The sequence below is a fragment of the Pelmatolapia mariae genome, linkage group LG17 (genome assembly GCF_036321145.2).
Source record: "Pelmatolapia mariae isolate MD_Pm_ZW linkage group LG17, Pm_UMD_F_2, whole genome shotgun sequence".
In the NCBI taxonomy this organism is placed as follows: Eukaryota; Metazoa; Chordata; class Actinopteri; order Cichliformes; family Cichlidae; genus Pelmatolapia; species Pelmatolapia mariae.
Genome location: NC_086242.1, coordinates 25,869,804 through 25,889,193, shown reverse-complemented (window position 1 = coordinate 25,889,193; position 19,390 = coordinate 25,869,804). Strand labels below are relative to the sequence as shown.

At 38.7% G+C, this 19,390-nt stretch overlaps 1 long non-coding RNA gene across 2 annotated transcripts; it reads left to right on the top strand.

Annotated features, from left to right (window-relative positions):
* The first annotated feature begins 1 nt into the window (after position 1).
* On the top strand, positions 2 to 1,448 carry LOC134615709 (uncharacterized). Of its 2 annotated transcripts, none has more exons than XR_010091326.1 (4): positions 2 to 142; positions 394 to 510; positions 615 to 716; positions 860 to 1,448. It is a non-coding gene; the product is annotated as an uncharacterized LOC134615709 (long non-coding RNA). The 2 variants fall into 2 exon arrangements; XR_010091325.1 differs by having other exon boundaries at positions 608 to 716.
* Positions 1,449 to 19,390: the final 17,942 nt, after the last annotated feature.

The window sequence follows — 19,390 nt, the reverse complement described above, 5'->3', positions numbered from 1 at the left end:
ATGGTGACGGTGTGGAGAGACGGTGGTGTTTCATCAGAAGCAGAAGAACTAGCAGAGTCACCAAGGGCACGAGTCCATCTCACCACCTTGACTTGCTGACTGATGCTCGTCTGCACTGCACAGAGGAAATCAACTGACCGAGGTTTGTCCAGTGACGTGTTATGAAATGTATATTTATTTTATGCTTAAAGATATGTTTTTCTTGACAGAGGGGCTCTGCAGAGGTTAGACAAAGCAGAGAAAACATGTGCTTTACATTTTACTGTGATTTACTGGGACATTTGTTGCCTGATGTTCAGCAGGAATGGAGTAATGGAATCAAAGGGAGATGTTTTTGATGTTTTTGAAATGTGAGTAAATCTTCGGTATTATTTATTTGCTTGGTTATTTTAGGAGTGTTTCTGGGTGAGGGAGAGAGGAGTCATCATCCAGGTAAAGTGACGTGGATCAGTGGACACACTTGTCTCCCCTTTAAAGGAGATAGAGAGACAATCCGAGTCATCCCTAAATGTTAGTGCTTTCAAATACACAAACATTTCTAAAGGACAAAAACGAACATCCAACTTTGACTGTAATACAATTAAATCTTTGCATGTGTGTTTTCAAGCTCTTAGATGGGCAGGATATCAGTCTTGGACTGTCTAACCTGCCGGAGCAGCACTGAATGACCACCACACATGGGCATGTTCCTGCAACATTCAGCAGCTTTGCTTTTGGTAAGTAGAGTTACCTAACATACAGTAACTATAAACACATGATATCCATTTCTAACGGCCTGGTTACTTCCTGTCAGTTTTTTTAGAAACCATGTGGTCACCTGACCTAACACTGTTTCTTCTTCTTCCCCTTAATGTTGAAGTGTCAAATGTCCAACAGCTGGAGAGGAAACTAAACCAGTACTGGGCTGTTTCACCAACACGTGCCAGATGCTGTTCCTTCATGGTGACATCAACAGAGACAGTCCCGCCCACCTAATGATCTCGCCATTGATCATGATGATTATAGTGATGACAGCGAGCGGAACTAAGACTGTAAAAATCCACGACCAGAATGTTTATATGCTTTCTAATTATTAATGAATACTGAGAGCCTCTTTCTGTGTTTTGTCTGTTTTGTGTTGGTTTTTTTTACCTCATTTGTTACTAACAAAGTTCACCAAACTCACACAGTTTACATTCTGTATGTTTCCATCTTTACCAGCCACACTCTGCCTGCATTTAGAAAACAAACCTTAGAAATCGTCGTTTTTCTCTTTTGTAATTTTGTAATTCAGTGAATATACTGCGCTGCTTCCTTTTATTGCGTCACACATTGCTTTAAGTTTTTCAGTGTTCAGTTATTTTTTACTGCTGTTTGAATTCTCTGCATGTTTGACCCTGTAGACTGTTTAATGGACTGCTTGTCTTCCTGTTTGTAACCGCCGCCTGTTTTTGACTAAAGATTTGGATTTCTGACTTTAACACAGCCTCTACGTGTCCTCCCTTTGTGTCCTCTTCCTCTGTGAATGTGTTGCATGTGTCACAGATTCATTTTATTAACAGCTTTCACACAGTGAATTGCATCAGCATTCATTCACAGCACATTTCAGAAGGATTCAGATTAATACAGTGATCTTACAGTCAGAATTATCCTGACAGACTCCAACTGTAAATTATCTTTCATCAGGTCAATTTTAAAGTTCAGTATTTCAAAGCAGGCATTATGAAGAATCATACTGGCATTAGGACTGTAACAATATGTACTAACAAAGTCAAAGTTTTTTATTATGCTAGAATATTGGAAGACAATCAACTTTTAGTGTTTTCTGCATATTAATTATACTGACACAGAGACAGTGACCCTAACTGTACAGAAGTACTAAACAACTGACAAACATTATTGGCCTGAGCCGTCATGCACAGTGAGTCTGATCCTGTGCTGTGAGAGTCTGGCAAGCAAGTTTCTGGTCAATAATATCACAATGTTGATCTTTTTTTCAATATTCCTTCTCTTTTACAACATAAATTGTGATCAAAGCTACTTCTGTTCACAGCATGTAATAATAGTGACAGTCCAGGGCATTGTGGTCTGTTGAGCTAGGGTTAGGGTTAGCAATTCAGACATATGTAATCAATCTTTTGCTGGATATAAAAAACACCTAGGAATTCATATTATAATTTGATTTTCATGAAATATTCATATTTAGTATCAGTCATTTTATATTATAACCACGTATCCACCCAGGCTCATGGTGGGGCAGGGCTCTGTCCTGGGATGCTTGAGTGAAAGGTAATGTACAGCCTGACCAGGTGTCCAGTCTGTCAGAAATGCTTTCAATATTTGGTTCTAAAACATGAGTGAAAACAAAAATCCAACTAGGATTTTTGCACATGATGGATGAAGTCTGTCTTTGACTGTATTGTCCAGCTGATCCATCAAACCCCCAGCAGGTGAACCTTATCATGACATAACACAGTAACAATGTAAAAAATTAAACAGCAACAGTCTAAATGTAAAGTGCATTCTAAACTCCTCTTCAATAAATTATTTGAAGTGAGTCCTTCAGGACTGTAAAACGTGAACTACAGAACCCAGAGTCTTCATCATTAAATCTCTGGTTGCTTCATTTTTCTATCCTATATCAGACACTTTAAAGGTTTTAGTAAAGTTGCATTCTCATGGTGAGGCAAAGTGCTTTATGTGTGTGTGCGTGTGTGTCATGAACGGCTGTAAAAGCCCTTTAATTACAGAACAAAGCGGGTTTGAGTTCGAGTTACGGCAGACTGGCGCTACTTCTAAACGGAACGCAGGCTTCCTACGGCGGACAGCTAACAACAGGAATCGGACGCGCGGTCCACTCTAGTCCACAGCAACCACCATAGCAACAGCCTAGCATGACTTTAAAAACATATTCTGTATATATGTCTATAACTGTCTATAACTATCAAAAACGTGAAATGATTTGTAAAGCATGAAAGTGTTACAGCTGCAGAGCTATGGCGGTATCTTTGGAAGCTGTTTGCATAGCTAATAATATACGATGTAACCATGGAGACAGTCAGTCACGTGAGCTAGCGGTGCACGTTTACTACAGTGATTAAGGTGATTGTGTGCACAGCGTCCACACGCTGCACAGGGTAAAGACATTACTTCAGTATTGTTTTATATTTATATATATTTGCCTTGTGTTGACCATCACCTCAGGTTCACCATTACAGTTTCAGCATACAGATGCACACTGTCTAAATGTGAACACATTAAAAAAAATCATGTCTCATAAATAAGCACAGCTGTTCATGTTTGTCATTATAGTTTTATTTGTAAGAAAATTGTGAACTTCAAATTGTTTATCAAGTCAAAGAACATTTGACAAGTCTGAGTCATTCCTTTGCCCTATGAGAGCTGGAATAAATATATATCCTGACAATTACAGTTGAAACAGTAGAGACAGGTAGAAATGGGATCAGATTAATCTTTGCTTAGTCAGATACCTCCTGTGTTCAGTCCATCATATTAAAAAACAAACAATAGCACCAATTTCCAAATTGTAGTCAAGCAGCCCAGTCTCATAAATAGGTAACAGAAATGTCTCTAATGTAGACGTGTACAGTCTAGTGTAAGCATTAAAAGACCATAAAGGAAACACTACTATTTATGTGAAACTAATTGTAATAAAATATGAGCAGGTGCTTTATAGATTTAAAAGAAAGAATCTGAAAACAAGACTTTTTTGGTCTAAGTGGTCAAAGTAGAAAACAGAACTGATGTTCAAGAACAAACCGTAGCTGCACTGATATTACACATCTCCATTGTTGTGGTGAACAGACATGTTGCTTTTAAAACCACATGCAGTATGTGACCATGACTGTCCACTGAGACCATGAACGCCACTTCGCTGAAGTCTTCTTCTTCTTCTTTTTCTTCTTCTTGCCATCAAAATGGAAGCAGAAAGAGCACGAGCTGCTTTGATCTACTGAAAGGAAAAATAACATATGAGCTGAAACCATTAAGATAGAAACAATCGTTCAATGCAGTGTCTCACGTAGCTTAGACTGTTACAACTGTTGATACAAGCTCAGTACAGTTAACACAGTGTCAGGGAACTCCAGTGTGGGAACTAGTGGCTTTAGGTTTGTAGTCATTTAACTTTCATACATTTATTCATTTAATTCAGGAGGAAGAAATGTTAGGTTGGTGCAGGCTGGTTACATGCATTTGGTCCCATGCTGTCTTTAACCAAATGACTTGGTTCTCCTTATGGCTGGGCTGTATGTGGGGTTATATCATGTTATTTGGGCAGGAGTACCTGTCCTCTATTAGGCTTAGAACGTTTCTCCATAAGCAGAGCTTCTAACTCTTATAGCTTTTAGCACATCTGTATCTGTGCAGGCTGACAGGTTTTTGGTGGCTCTTTTTACCCCTACTGGTTGTGAGTGTGTAAATAGCCCCACTAGTTCTTTTGGGTTGCAGTTAACTTGGGAGAAAGGGGTGGGTCTCCCAGGACTAGATAAATAAAAATGATCTGCGATACATAAATTTCATAATGCATGAATATATCTCTATCAATTAAACCTGGCCTGAGGGCTGCCATTTTTTACATTCAGTTCTTTCTCTTAGAAATGCTGGATCTAAATAATGAATGTGTTACAGTCAAACTGACACTGGTCAGTGTAAATGGCTCATTGGGACATAGAAACCTTTAAATTAAATACCATCACCTGATATCGAGTGTCAAACAATATCAAAGCTGTAAAAGCTGTTTACAGTCAGAATTTATAAAACTATGATTGTAAATAAATTCAAACAAGGGAGCTTTTCTCTTTGTGCTGAATATCAACACTGTGACCTCTTAGACTGTAAGCTTTACATCAGCACAGTTGTAGAAGCCGTCACTCCAAATGTCTTTTGATAACAAGAAAAAAATACCTTGTCAGTACACGACCTGAAGTTCTTCTCCAAAGATCTTCTGCCATCGGCTTTGTCTGCTGGTTTGAAGACAATAAACCACAAAAAAGATGATTTAGTCACTTTGTCTGCATCATGCAGCTCGAATGTGTCGTGCAACGATGTTAAATAGCCGTCGTTATCCCTCTGCTGTGTCAGTAGGATTGTACTGTACAGCATCTCATTGATATGTGAGGAATGCTAATGTAACACGATAACAGACGTCTGGTCTTACATCATTAAAATATAACGGGCAGGAAATATTTAGATATTTAGATATTTAGGTTTCTAAATATAATAATAGGTTTCTTTACTGAACATATCCAGCTGCAGCTCCACTGTGATCCTGAACTGGATAAGCACTTAAGAAAATGTGTCAATAAATGCACATACATCAGCTTACTATATTTATCCAAACAGACGGGACTTCACTGAGTTAGAGACTTTAACACTCTCTTCTATGTAAGAATGTCTCGTGCTGATGGACCTGCAAACTTGACAACAAAGGTTTTTCAGACTACATGTAGCTGTCCTCTATGTCAGCTAACACATTTACATTCATGTCACACTTATTTCTGCTTTCCCATTTTTATCATTATTACTTACATTTTGATTGGATACCTTGAGTTTGTAAATGATCAGATTACATAACTGGAATACAATTCAATATAATTCATGTATCCAATTCAAGGTCGCGGGAGGATGAAGCCTATCCCAGCTGATACAGGACAAAGACAGGCTGCCAGTTATCGCAGGGCTAAGACAATACGTGTAACAGAAAATCCACTTAAATGTTTGATATTTCTAATAATAATTATAATTATGACTATTATTTGAAATATTATTTAAAGGTTTCTCTATAAATACATTTCAATTTTTTTATAACCCCTAGAATATAAACCTGAGCTGTTTCAGATTCTGACCTCTGACCTCAGTGACCAGGCTGTGTCCTCACTGCAGCTCCCTCTTGGAAGTACGTCTGCTTCTTGTCTTCCCCCAGTGATGACCGCCTGCCCTTAATATCACGTACTGTACCTGAGGAACAAAAAAGGACAAACACTTGCCTTCATTTAAGAAGTACATTCATACAGAGATAATCTATGGAAACACACTAGTTCACCCTTTGGGAGGAATCAGTTCCTGTGAAACAGTTCTGTAAATCAACATCGTGGAGAATGAAATGAGTTCTTCAGGTGACTCAGCAGTCCCACACTGACAAATGAAACTTCTGTGGAAGAAGAATCTGGATTTTTTTGATTTCCAATCAGGTTAAACTATTAAGGATTAAGCAACAGTGCTCATCTTTGCTCTTCTGAAATCTGTGTTAAACAACAACTAACATAAATTAGTAACAAAAATACAGCTGAGTAGAGGCTTTACAAACCACCAGCAGCCATAATGCTAAATTTTAATCTTCAAATGTTTCTGAGCCGTCTTCAACCTGCTTTTAACACAGAAAAGTCCCACAGTCAATGCAGCCGGACTCAATCCTAGATGTTCAGCACACACAGAGACACAGAGGTACTGTTTAAAGTTTAGTGTTAACCTGAGTCACTGATCATTTACAGTATTACAGAGTCTGGCAGTCTTTGCATGATGTCCACGTCACTGTAAGTTTCTAGCTGACTCTCAGGTGTGACAGGTGTGCCAGCAGGAAAGAGTCATAATAACCTGCATCCTGAGGTTTGTCATGCAGGATTAAAAGAGCCAGGCTTTGTTCACACAGCTAGGATTGTATTTTACACTGACCCTGGGTCAGTATAAGTATCATACAGTTTAAACGAAGCACTGAAACTTGCACATATTTATTACAGATGCATTGAAGCTAATCGAGATATTTACTGTCAATCTGTGGCTGCGATTAATCGTTTTACTGGAAACTTTATTAACTAGTAACTTCATCAGTCATGACAGAAGCTAATATTTCTGTGCCAACATCGTTTACACAGTAACAGCTTTACTACAATATAAGCTAACGTTTACACCCTAACTTTAAGCTAGCACCATAAAGACGGTAAAACACGTAATAATATCTACAAATGCATCTTAAAGCTGTTATATCAGCACTCGGTGTATTACTAACATAACCACATTAACATTATTGACACTCGCTGACTTTTAATAGTCCTTCTATAAATGCTGTCCGTTTAAATGGTCTTACCTGTAACACTGCTGTATCCACCGGATTCCAGCCAGAGTGGATTCTGGAGTCTTCCACGCTCCTGTCAGTGATCCTCCATCTGGATGGATGATAACAAGCTTCTGAACAATCTAGCAGGTGGATGGCCCACATCTATGGGACTGATTTCTGCTAATAACGCCCATTGTATGGACTGATAACAGCCGAAGCGGGTGAATAAAGTCACCCGGTCGCTAGCTGTGCCATTACCCAGCATACACCTCTCCCTCCATAAATGCAATAAACGATACAAAGGTAATGGCCTATAATTAATTTATCTGCTGTATCTGCTGTTTCTCAGGTAGTTGTTTACATTATATAATATATTGTGTTCAGTACACGTCACTACAATGTGATTTTGGAAATATATAAATATACGGACAACAGGCTCTTCCGCGGAAATCTCTTGTCGTCGATAAACAACGATTAGGGAGCAGCATAGTATTCAATAGGAGGACCCTGCACGTCAATTCTCGACGCCAGGGGGGTACCCTTCGCGTCGATAAGTGAAGCAGAGGGAGCCTGACCATGCGTCACACATTTGACGAGTTGGGAGTGAGAACGTGTTGGATGAACACCCACTGATCAGTGGCCATGAGTACTTTGATTTAAAATTTATTTTATTTGATGTATTGGTCACATGTCGTAGTAACAGTGCTTTTGTGTCACACATCTGTTTCACACGTATAGGGGCGGGGCAGGAAGCCAATCTTTAGGTGACCTTGTAAGAGGAGATAAGGGCTTGTAAAACTCTTTTTTGTTCTGTTTGACTGTATTTAAAGGAGGCTGTGCTCTTCATCTTTAGAGACTGTATCAGTGCCCCACTTGGGAATTAAAAAGTGTTACTGCTCATTTTGTCTGCAGACTTTGTTAATTAAATTTCCGTAACAGTACCAAAGTGCTACCAGCTTTGGTACTGTCAGCTTTGGCTGCAGTAATGCGGCAAATCTCCATTAGCGAGTTACTGCAGCCACACGCACGGGGCGATATGCTAACCTAACTCGCTAACGGAGATTTGCTGTGTTAATGCGGTTATGGCATTAACATCATTTTAACGAGATTAACGCTGAGAGGACTAATATAAATATAACTGAATCAAGCTAAATGTGGGCATTCTGTAATAAGGTGGTCAATCATGGAGGGGCTCACATGAGAGATATATTACCAATCACCTTCATACGATTGGCCAAGGCTGTGAGTCATAAAAGCAATCTCTTGAAATGTATACCAGAGAGCTAGAATGCAGGAGAATAAAGCAGCATAGGCCTGAAGCCTCTCATTGAGATAACTGACTTGATTGGCTACAGATATGGAGCCACGTCCTCTACATGGCTGGGGTCTACCAGACGAGGCAAGTTCTCAGGTGCAGCCTTTGCAAAGCTGCACATAACAGCAGGGTGCAAAATGCTAGCAGGCAGGGCTTATAGAAAGCCATAACCAAGTGGCTTGCAGTGTACACAGGAACATCTGTGCTGACTATAGCCTGAAAATCCTGCAGATCAAAAGTGTGGTTGAGAATGATGGAGTTAAAATGCTGTGGGTTGTCCCTTAAGAAGGTCATTGACCCACAATTAATTATGTGACATGAGCCAAGGTGTGAATAAAGGCATGGGTCATTATCACCAGATTTCAGGTGAAACCATTGTGGGACCTTGCCCCATCTCATTCTGTAACTAATTTTGGTCACCTGACGCAAGATGTGAGTGGGTGTTGAGGTGCCAGATAACGGATAGCGTAGTTGTCTGGGTTCTCCTGGATCCATCTCTGTCTGCCTCTGACTCCTGGGGGGTGTTATCGCAGCCCCCCCCCCCCCTCGTTATCAAGTACATTTGTGTACGATCAAGTACACACAAGAAGACTGTTGATTCATGTATCTGTGCATTTTTTTTTTTTTAATTTTTGTGTTCCAAGTGTTTTATGTTTGCTTTTTCTTACAGGTGCAGAAGTTGGCAACACAGTGTGCTTTTCTAGTTGTGCTCAATCATTTGGATATATTATTGTACGGTCTACCTTACAATGTAATGCGCCTTGAGGCGACTGTTGTTGTGATTTGGCGCTATATAAATTAAATTCAATTGAACTGAATTATCATTTTATTATATTTTTGTCACTGCTGGGGCAGCAGTCGTGTGGAGGTGAGAAGGAGGATCCAAATAGGAGACAGCGGCAGAGGTGCGAGTGAGTTTATTTACAGTGAAAAATAACCAAGGCGAGGGCAGAACTGAACATAAACCTAAACTGGGAAAAACTAATAACAACAAAACACAAAGCCATAACTCACAAAGGTACACAGAAAAGACACGGAGAAAGCAGGGCAGAGTAATACAGACGACGCGGCGAGGAACACAGGCAGGCACACACTATAAATACACACAAGGTAATGAGGGAATGACACACAGGAGGGGAACACAGCTGAACCTAATTAGAGACAACGAGACACAAACCTTCAAAGTAAAACAGGAAACACACAGACTGTTCGTGTCCCCGAGTTTGTGTTGTAAAACAGAGCACAGAGGAAAGACACAGGTAGGGCTGAAAAAACTCTAAAGCACTAAACACAAGAACCAAACCCTAAGAACTAATACAAAATAAGAATTAACACAAAACATAAGATGATACCAAAAATGAACAGAAAACGCTGGGTCAACGACCCAGTATCATGACAGTTTTCCACTATTTTTTCTTTTTTCCCCCCGTCTGTCCTGCATTAGCCATTTTCATACTATACCACATATAATGTAATAACTGAAATAAAACAAATTTAAATGAATAATACAATAGAATATCAGTTTATTGTTATTTTACATGTATAATGAAATTATGGTTGCTCCACACCAACTCTGCAGGAATAAAATATAAATAGTCAGACAGCAGGAATAAATAAAAAATATGTACAATCAAGAGGAATATATACAATATACAAACTAGAAGAATATATATAAAGAAAGAGAAAGGCACACAATAGAAAAGGCACAAATTGGAGAACAAAGTGTTTGGAAGTAGTGCAAGAAATAAACAGATAAAAGATTCACATGGACAAGAGGAGCCTATAGAGATTTTATATATTTGTTCTTGGAAAAGCAAAATGTGTTTGGCACCACAATACATTCAGATGACAATTGTAATTGCAAAAACTGACAGACAGGACAGGATTTAAAAAAAAAAAAAAAAAAAAAAAAAAAAAAGGAAATATGCAACGGTGTGAGAACAATATAGGAGAAATATTTTTCTTACAGACATATTTATATAATTGTTACATTATGTAGATCTTTGTGTTGAGCTGTTGCTAATATGTTGCTGATATGTTGTCTGCTGCCGAGACTCAATATTAGGGTTTGTAGTTATATCGGGATGTTTCTCATCATATTCTTTGATAATAGTAAAGATTTTCTTTTTCTGGGATTAGATGACAGAGGGTGCAGCTGGGAAAAAAAGTTATGATCTTTTTGGTTTTTTTACATTTATTTATTGGTTTTAACAGGTTTTACATGATACACCGTGGACATAAAAAATAAAAACAAAATTAAATTAAAAAAAAAAAAAAAAAACCCAAACCCACAACAAAAACAACATAGTAATAGAAACAAAACAAAGCAAACCATAACAGAAGGTAAGGGCAGATATACAAATCAAGTTAGTACTTCAGGCCATTAAGTCCACAGTGTATACGTTGCAGTTCTCCAAAAAGTTGTAGAATTTTGACCATATAGCCCAAAACTTGTCCAGTTTATTTCTTAATGCATAAGTTATTTTCTCCATAGTTAGTATAGATGTCAGTCCATTAAGCCACTGAGATAGTCCACATATTTTTTGATTTTTCCAACACATAGCAATACAGCGTTTGGCTTCCAAAAGTCCAATCGTTAACAGAGCTCTATTGTTTGCAGCAGGTACAACATTATTCAGGTATATATTTAAAATACATATTTTAGAATGAAGTGGAATCACATCACCAATGATTTGACTTAACAGATTTATTACCTTTTCCCAAAAGACTTTCACTGTTGAGGCCCCAAGGACCTCAACAGCTACAGGCCGGTGGCTCTGACATCCCACCTGATGAAGACCCTGGAGCGGCTGGTCCTGGCTCAGCTTCGGCGCCTTGTGAGCTCATCACTGGATCCACTTCAGTTTGCCTACCAGCCTGGCATTGGAGCGGATGATGCCGTCATTCACCTCCTACATCGTTCCCTCACTCACCTGGAGACCGCTGGAAGCACTGTGAGAATCATGTTCTTTGATTTCTCCAGTGCCTTCAACACTATTCTTCCCTCGGTTCTGAAGGACAAGCTGGAGAACTCTGGAGTGGACCATCACCTCGCTACCTGGATTTTGGACTACCTCACCGACCGACCACAGTATGTGAGGACTCAGGGCTGTGTGTCGGACAGGGTCGTCTGCAGTACGGGGGCCCCACAGGGAACGGTTCTGGCTCCATTCCTCTTCACCATCTACACTGCAGACTTCTCCCACAACTCCACCCAGTGCTTCCTGCAGAAGTTCTCTGATGACTCTGCAATAGTCGGCCTCATCACTGATGGGGACGACAAGGAGTACAGAGGACTGACTCAGGACTTTGTGGACTGGTGCCAGCTGAACTACCTCCAGATCAATGCCAGTAAAACAAAGGAGCTGGTGGTAGACTTCCGCAGGCACAAACATCCTCCACTGCAACCACTGAACATCCAAGGTATGGACATCGAGGCTGTGGACAGCTACAGGTACGTTGGTGTTCATCTGAACAGCAAACTGGACTGGACTCATAACTCAGACGCCCTCTACAGGAAAGGGCAGAGCAGACTGTACCTGCTGCGGAGACTCAGGTCGTTTGGAGTGGAGGGCCCACTCCCGAAGACCTTCTATGACTCTGTGGTGGCCTCAGCCATCTTTTATGGTGTGGTCTGCTGGGGCGGCAGCATCTCTGCTGGGGACAGGAAGAGACTGAACAGGCTTATCCGAAGGGCCAGCTCTGTTCTAGGATGCCCTCTGGACCCAGTGGAGGTGGTGAGTGACAGGAGAATGGTGGCTAAGCTGTCATCCCTGTTGGACAACATCTCCCACCCCATGCATGAGACTGTGACAGCACTGAGCAGCTCCTTCAGTGGGAGACTGCGGCACCCACGGTGTGGGACGGAGAGATTTCGCAGGTCTTTTCTCCCCACTGCTGTCAGACTGCACAACAAAGACTCCAACTGATCAACACACACATCCACACATGTGCAATAACACTAATGTGCAATAATCTTTTCTGGCATCGTTGTATTTTTACTGAGTTGTATATAGTATTTGTATTCTATTTTTATCTTATTGCATATTTTATTCTATTTTATTCTACTGTATATAGTATTTTATTTTATTCTATTCTGTACAGTTGTATACTGTATTTATTCTTATTTTATTTTATTCTAATTTTTGCTTCATAACTTTTGCACTGTCCACTTCCTGCTGTGACAAAACAAATTTCCCACGTGTGGGACTAATAAAGGTTATCTTATCTTATCTTATCTTACACTCCCATATACAGTGAAATAAAGTGCCCCTGTCCACTCCACACTTAATACAGGTGTCTGGGATGTTTGAGTTAAAATGATGCATTTTTGACAGAGTAAGATAATGTCTTGTTAACCATTTATATTGAAGTAGTTTAGATTGCACATTAATTGTCTGACTCTGGGCCAAGGAGCATGATTTATACCACTCATCATCAGATATATCCATTTGCAAATCATTCCTCCATGCCTCTAAAATAGACTGTGTTGATTCTTTGGAATTTTCCATAAATAATTTGTACAATGCAGAAACTTGGCCTCTCCCATTTAGATGATTTATAACTGTATTCTCTAGAGAGGAGTAGGTGGGGATTTCTAAGCTGTTACCTTGTGTGGTTAAGATAAAATTCCTTAATTGAAGAAATTTAAAAAAATATTTGACAGGAATAGAAAAGGTACTTCTAAGTTGTTCAAAAGACATAAGAGTATTATTCCTAAATATATCAGACACTTTTCTTATACCTTGATCGAACCAAAATTTAAAGCCTGCATCCGCCCTACCAGGAGGAAAGCTGTTATTTCCAAATATCGGAGTAAACCTAGGCAGTTGTAACATTTCTCCCAAGTACTTATGTGTTTCAAACCAGATCATTCTAGTGTTTTTTAAAAAGGGGTTCTTAGTTTGCTTATTTAGTGTCTTCTTGTCGGCTGAGTAAAGATATAAGTTAGGGGGAATTTTGATTTCTGTAGACTCCATAGAAACCCACGCTGGAGTCTGCTCATTAACAAAGAAAAAAACATTGCTGCTCTGATTTGAGCAGCCCAGAAGTACCACATTAAATTTGGAAGTTGTAAACCCCCTCTTTCATAAGGAAGGTATAGTAATGAGATTCTGAGTCTTGGTCTTCTGTTATTCCAAATAAAGTTTCGGAATAGTTTTGAAAGAGTTTGGTGGGGAGAGAGGTATTAATTGAAAAAGGTAAAGATATTTTATCAAAATTGACATTTTTAGTATATTAATATGACCAATTAAAGATATCGGTAGTTTCATCCATCTATTTAGGAGTGTAGTAACTGACGTCGTTAAGGAATTATATTTGGATGCAAGAATATTTTCAATTGAGGGAGTTAATTTCACACCCAGATAAGTAAACCCATGTTCAGATCGCAGAAAAGGAGTGTTGATTGGAGGATTTTGTCGTTCTTTTTTATTTAAAAATAATATTTCCGATTTATCAAAATTTATTTTATAACCCCAAAAATGTACTAAATGTATTAATGAGACTTAATATGAATGGTATTGATTTGTTTAAATTTGTGCAGAACAAGTTCACATCATCTGCATATAAGGCAATACGGTGGTCAACATTGCCTACTTTAATTCCTGATATGTTTTTATGATTCCGAATTGCCATTGCAAGAGGCTCAATTGCCAAGGTGAACAAGAGAGGTGACAAGGGGCACCCTAGTTTTGTATAGCTGTTTATAAAAAGTACAAAAAGAGTCATTAATATGTTTAGGATCAGCTGTGACCTGTCCTTCATCTGTAGTTATAGAATTTATTGTTCTTTCAGCCTGAGCCTGTTTAATACGCCAACCCAGTATTTTACTTGCTTTTTCACCCTGTTCATATAATGACTGTTTCAGTCTTAGTAAACTTTTAGTAGCCTTATTTAATGACAAAATATTAAATTTAGCTCTGAGTTTATTTAACTCTAGAATTAGAGCATTAGATTTGGATATAAATATCTCTTCCTCAATATCTTTTTTTTTCTCCAAATGGACTAATTCCATCCTAGATGCTTTATGTTTAAAGCTTGTAAAACTGATCATTTGTCCTCTCAGGAAAATATTAAAGGCCTCCCATTTTATAGTAGCCGTAGTTTGAGTTGTGTTATAAGCAAAGTAATAATCTATTTGCTTTCCAATGTATTCTAAGAATTCTGGCTCTTTTAACCAGAAAGATTGCAGTCGCCATCTAGTGGTAAATAATGGTAAGTTGGGTAAATTTAGTTGAAATGAAACGGTGGAGTGATCTGATATGACAATACTATCATACCAGGATTTAGTTACCATGGGTACCAAAGATGCAGAAAGTAATTGTCAATTTGTGTGAGGCTCACATTGAACAACAAGATATCTGCCATAACAATCACTAATAGTGTTAACAAGGTTAAATGGTACTGAGTTATGAATTAGTGTAATTATGCCTCTGGATTGAGAATTATATGAAGCATGAAAAACGTGACCCGGCCATCGTCTCCTTACTCTAACAATGTTATCAGCAGTTAGGTGGGTCTCTTGTAAAAATATTACTTGGGCTTTAATTTGTCTAATAACTAAAAGTTATGATCTGATGTTTTTTCAAACTGTATTTCAAGCAGCTGTCCTGGTAAATGGTAAATGGACTGGATATAGCACTTTTCTTCAATAACTGAGCTCTCAAAGTACTGTATACAACTTGCCCCATTCACACAAGCAGTTTTTTAATGCTTTTCCTAAACAAGTGCTTTCTATGAGATTTGGTGTGTGCTCATCTTTGAGTATTTGTGTAGGCATGCCTGTGTGTTAAAAAGTGCATGTGAATGAGTGAGTTTGTGTCTGTAAGCCTTTAGAGAACTATGTGAAGAAGAAAAACTATGAGGCAAATTTAATATATTGAATTTCATTCTACACCCATTTGGACAACAAGTTGTGTTGTTAGTCAGAGACCTCAGATAGAGGTGTGGACAATCAACACAACTTAGCCATTTTTGTGAAATTAGAAAAATGATTATTAATGGCTCTTTTTACTCAACATTGTCATTTTTGAATTTAAAAAATCTAATATATAGCATATATGGTTTCATATAGACACTGACAGGGAAGACACAGTAATCAAAAATTATGTATTTATTTAGTGGCTTATATTTAATATTTAGATCGTATTTTGATTGATACTGCAGCAAATTTCCAGAAGAATTGTACAGCATGTGTTGCTGTTTGAGGAAATACTCAATCATGTCTATGTTTAATCACCACTGAGGAAGGTAGCTGATGATATCAGGTTAAGGTTGATAGGACATGAATTGAGTTCTGATGGCAAAGGAGATGCCTTTGACTTCACCTCCTCCTCCTTTGTCAGGTCAGACGGTCTTGTGCTTCTCGTTGAGCACAATCAATACACACACCAGTTTTTCAACTACTTTTTCCCTCTCTATTCACTCTGGTTGATGTACAGCCATAGCCAAAATTTTCCCTGTGGCATGAATGCCAAAATTGAATTTTCATTTCTGTGCCACTAAAGGTTTTTGAAACATATGAAATACTTGTGATTATTTTTTGCTATATCAAAGAAACACAAAGCGCATGAAAAACAAACTCATGCCACTGTCTTTTGGTCATGACTGGAATCTCTCTGGAATTCTGCTGTGGATTTTCCTCCCATAAATCACAAATGTGACGGCAGATACAGTCTGTTGGAAGATATGAGATGTTTTAGGTGTAATTGGCTTGTATTTGGTAGACTTGGAACTACTACTGTGGGCAGGATCCAAATACATTTATGTTGCTCAGTTTAGGAGATCATAGCACCATTACATCTTACAATTCGTTCAAAAGACACCTTAGATTACAGTATGGTATGTATCATGACCGATTAAATGAGTTTTAAATGCCACTGTTAAAGTACACACACACACACACACACAAATCCTATTTATATAAATGAATACCTTCGTAACATTTAGTGCTTTCATTTTTTAATTTTCAAAATAAACACAAAAACTAGAAAAAAATTGTATTTCCTGCGAAAATGCAGTGTGAATGCCATGTAGTGGAATCTGCTAAAAAACAGCTGAAGAAGCAGAATTATCTGCGGAAAAGAGGTGTAGAAGCTGAAGTGCCTGCTGAAGACAGCTGTATTTGAAAGGGTACACTGAAGAGTGTCAAGAAAGCAGAGTGCATGCAAGCGGGGAAGATGTGCAGCAATCGCCACAGGTAGGATTCGAACCTTCGCCACCAGGTCTCACGGCGACTGCTCATCCCACTGAGCCAAACCAGTTCTGCTCCCAAACCTAGATATGATGAGAGAAAAAAATGTGTACTGTGCAGAAGAAGCTGAATTGTTCTGAAAAAAGGTGACGAAGCAGAAGTTTGTGGTGAAAAGAGATGAAGAAACTTAGATGTGTGCTGAAAAGAGGTGAAAAAGCTGAAAATTCTGCTGAAAAGGGGTGAAGAAGCTGAAATTTGTGCTGAAAAGAGGTGAAAAAACTGAAAATTCTGCTGAAAAGGGGTGAAGAAGCTGAAATTTGTGCTGAAAAGAGTTAAAAAAGTTGAACTGTTAACTGAATAAAATGTTGCCATAAGCGGGATTCAAACCTGGGCCTCCCGCTGTTCATCTCACTGAGCTAAAACATGGCTCAGCCCGGCTAGCTAAACTGGTGATCACACTGATAATGTGGTCCCATTGATCAAAATGGGCCATAAAATGGCATAAAAAGCTTAATATCTCAAAAAGTATAAAAGTTATGAGCACCAAAAGCTATAGCTGGCATTAGCAGAAAGAGCAGAACAGTATAAAATTTGAATGGTGGAAATCGGCTGAAAACTGAGGGAGTAGTTAACCAGCAAAGGTCTGAGCAACTAGAATAAGGTAGAACTAGAATAAGGTAGAACTAGAATAAGTTGCATTTCCTGCGAAAATGCAGTGTGAATGCTTAGTGGAATTTGCTGAAAACAGCAGGAGAAGTAAAACTATGTGCTGAAAGGAGGTGAAGAAACTGAAAATTCTGCTGAAAACAAGTGAAGTCATTTTTGCTGAAAATAGGTGAAAATCCAAAAATTCTGCTGAAAAGGGATGAAGAAGCTGAAAGTTGTACTGAAAAGAGGTGAAAAGGTTAAACTGTCTGCTGAAAGGAAATGTTGCCATGAGCTGGATTCAAACCCGGGCCTCCTGGTGTCAAGATGGCTATTCAGCTCACTGAGACAAACTGTTTCTCAGTTACCTGAAAAGAGACGGAAAAACTGACAAATCTGTTGAAAAGAGCAGAAAAGGCTGAGATTTGTGCTGAAAACAGGTGAATCAGCAGAATTTCTGCTGAAAATAGGTAAAGAAGCTGAAGTTTGTGCTGAAAACAGCTGAAGAAGCTGGAATTTGTGCTGAAAAGTAGTGAAAAACTGAAAATTCTGCTGAAAAGAGGTGAAAAAGCTGAAATTTGTGTTGAAAAGAGTTTAAAAAAAAGTTGAACCGTTAACTGAAAGAAATGTTGTTGAACCTGTTGAACTTTCTGCTGAATAGAGGTAAAGAAACTGAAGTTTGTGCAGAAAACTGGAGAAAAAGCTGAAGTTTCAGCTGAAAAGAGGCGAAGGAGCTGAAATTTGTTTTGAAAAGACTTAAAAAAAAGTTGAACCATTAACTGAAAAAAATGTTGTTGAACTTATTGAACTTTCTGCTGAATAGAGGTGAAGAAACTGGAAGTTTGTGCAGAAAACCGGAGAAAAAGCTGAACTTTCTGCTGAAAAGAGGTGAAGGAGCTGAAATTTGTTTTGAAAAGATTTTAAAAAAAAGTTGAACTGTTGAACTGAAAAATTTGTTACCATAAGCGGGATTCGAACTCGGGCCTCCCCCTCTGAGAACGGCTGCTCATCTCACTGAGCTAAAACATGGCTCAGCCCGGCAAGCTAAACTGGTGATCACACTGATAATGTGGTCCCACTGATCAAAATGGGCCAAAAAATGGCATAAAAAGCTTAATATTTAAAAAAGTATAAAAGCTATGAGCACCAAAAGATATATCTGGCATTAGCAGAATCAGCAGAACAGTTTAAATTTTGAATGGTGAAAATCGGATGAAAACTGAGTGAGTAGTTAAGTGGCAAAGAAACGGAGCGACTAGAATAAGGTAGAAGAATAAAGTTTACACAATAGTGTTCCTGTTTAAAGAGAAACAGGATCACAATAGTGTGAATGCCTCACACAATTAGCACTTAGTAATCAGGATTAGTTGGGAACACTGCCATGGTTGCAATGACGGATTAGAGTATGAGGAAGAAATGTACTGATGTGTAGTGGAATTATTTTTTGATACACACAAAGCAGGTTTATCTATTCAGGTACGCTAGTGATGAGGAAGAATGTGGAAAACATGTTCCATCCATTGTTGTCAGCCATGCATACAGTTACTTGGGGGGCATACAGACTACTCAGTACAATTCTGAGTTGCTGCAAATGTCAGAAAAATGGACTAGCCCACCACATAACCTTTTCACTTTTATTTTCAAAGTGTCTTTGAATTCAACTTTTGTAGGTTGATCATTTTCATTTCCATCAAACAATGTGACATCCTTTTGTTCACACATTACCCTGTCCATATCAGTACAGATAGCCTGCATGATTTTTCCTATTGAGATCTGATGTGTTTTCAAAGTGTTCCTTTAATTTTTTGAGCGGTGTATGTCAAAAATATCGTTTTTGTTCTCCAGTTATTCAGACTAGAAGCCTTCACTAATGATGACCTTTATCTCAGAGGGTTAGAGGAAAGTTCTTGCTCATATATGTGTGTGTATATATATACATATATATATATATATATATATATATATTATCATTCTAGCGCTCGGGCTCTCTAAGAGCGGCCTGGGAGCTTGAGGGTCCTCGGCAGTATCTTAGCTATTCCTAGGACTGCACTCCCCACTCCTTCCTTCCGCTTAGCGTACAGCCTCAGGGTGCTGGACGGGGTGAAACCCGCAGTGCATGATCAGGAGTTTCCTTATCTTGATGTCAGTGCCTTCTATAGCCTCCTTTGGCCAGCTTATGATC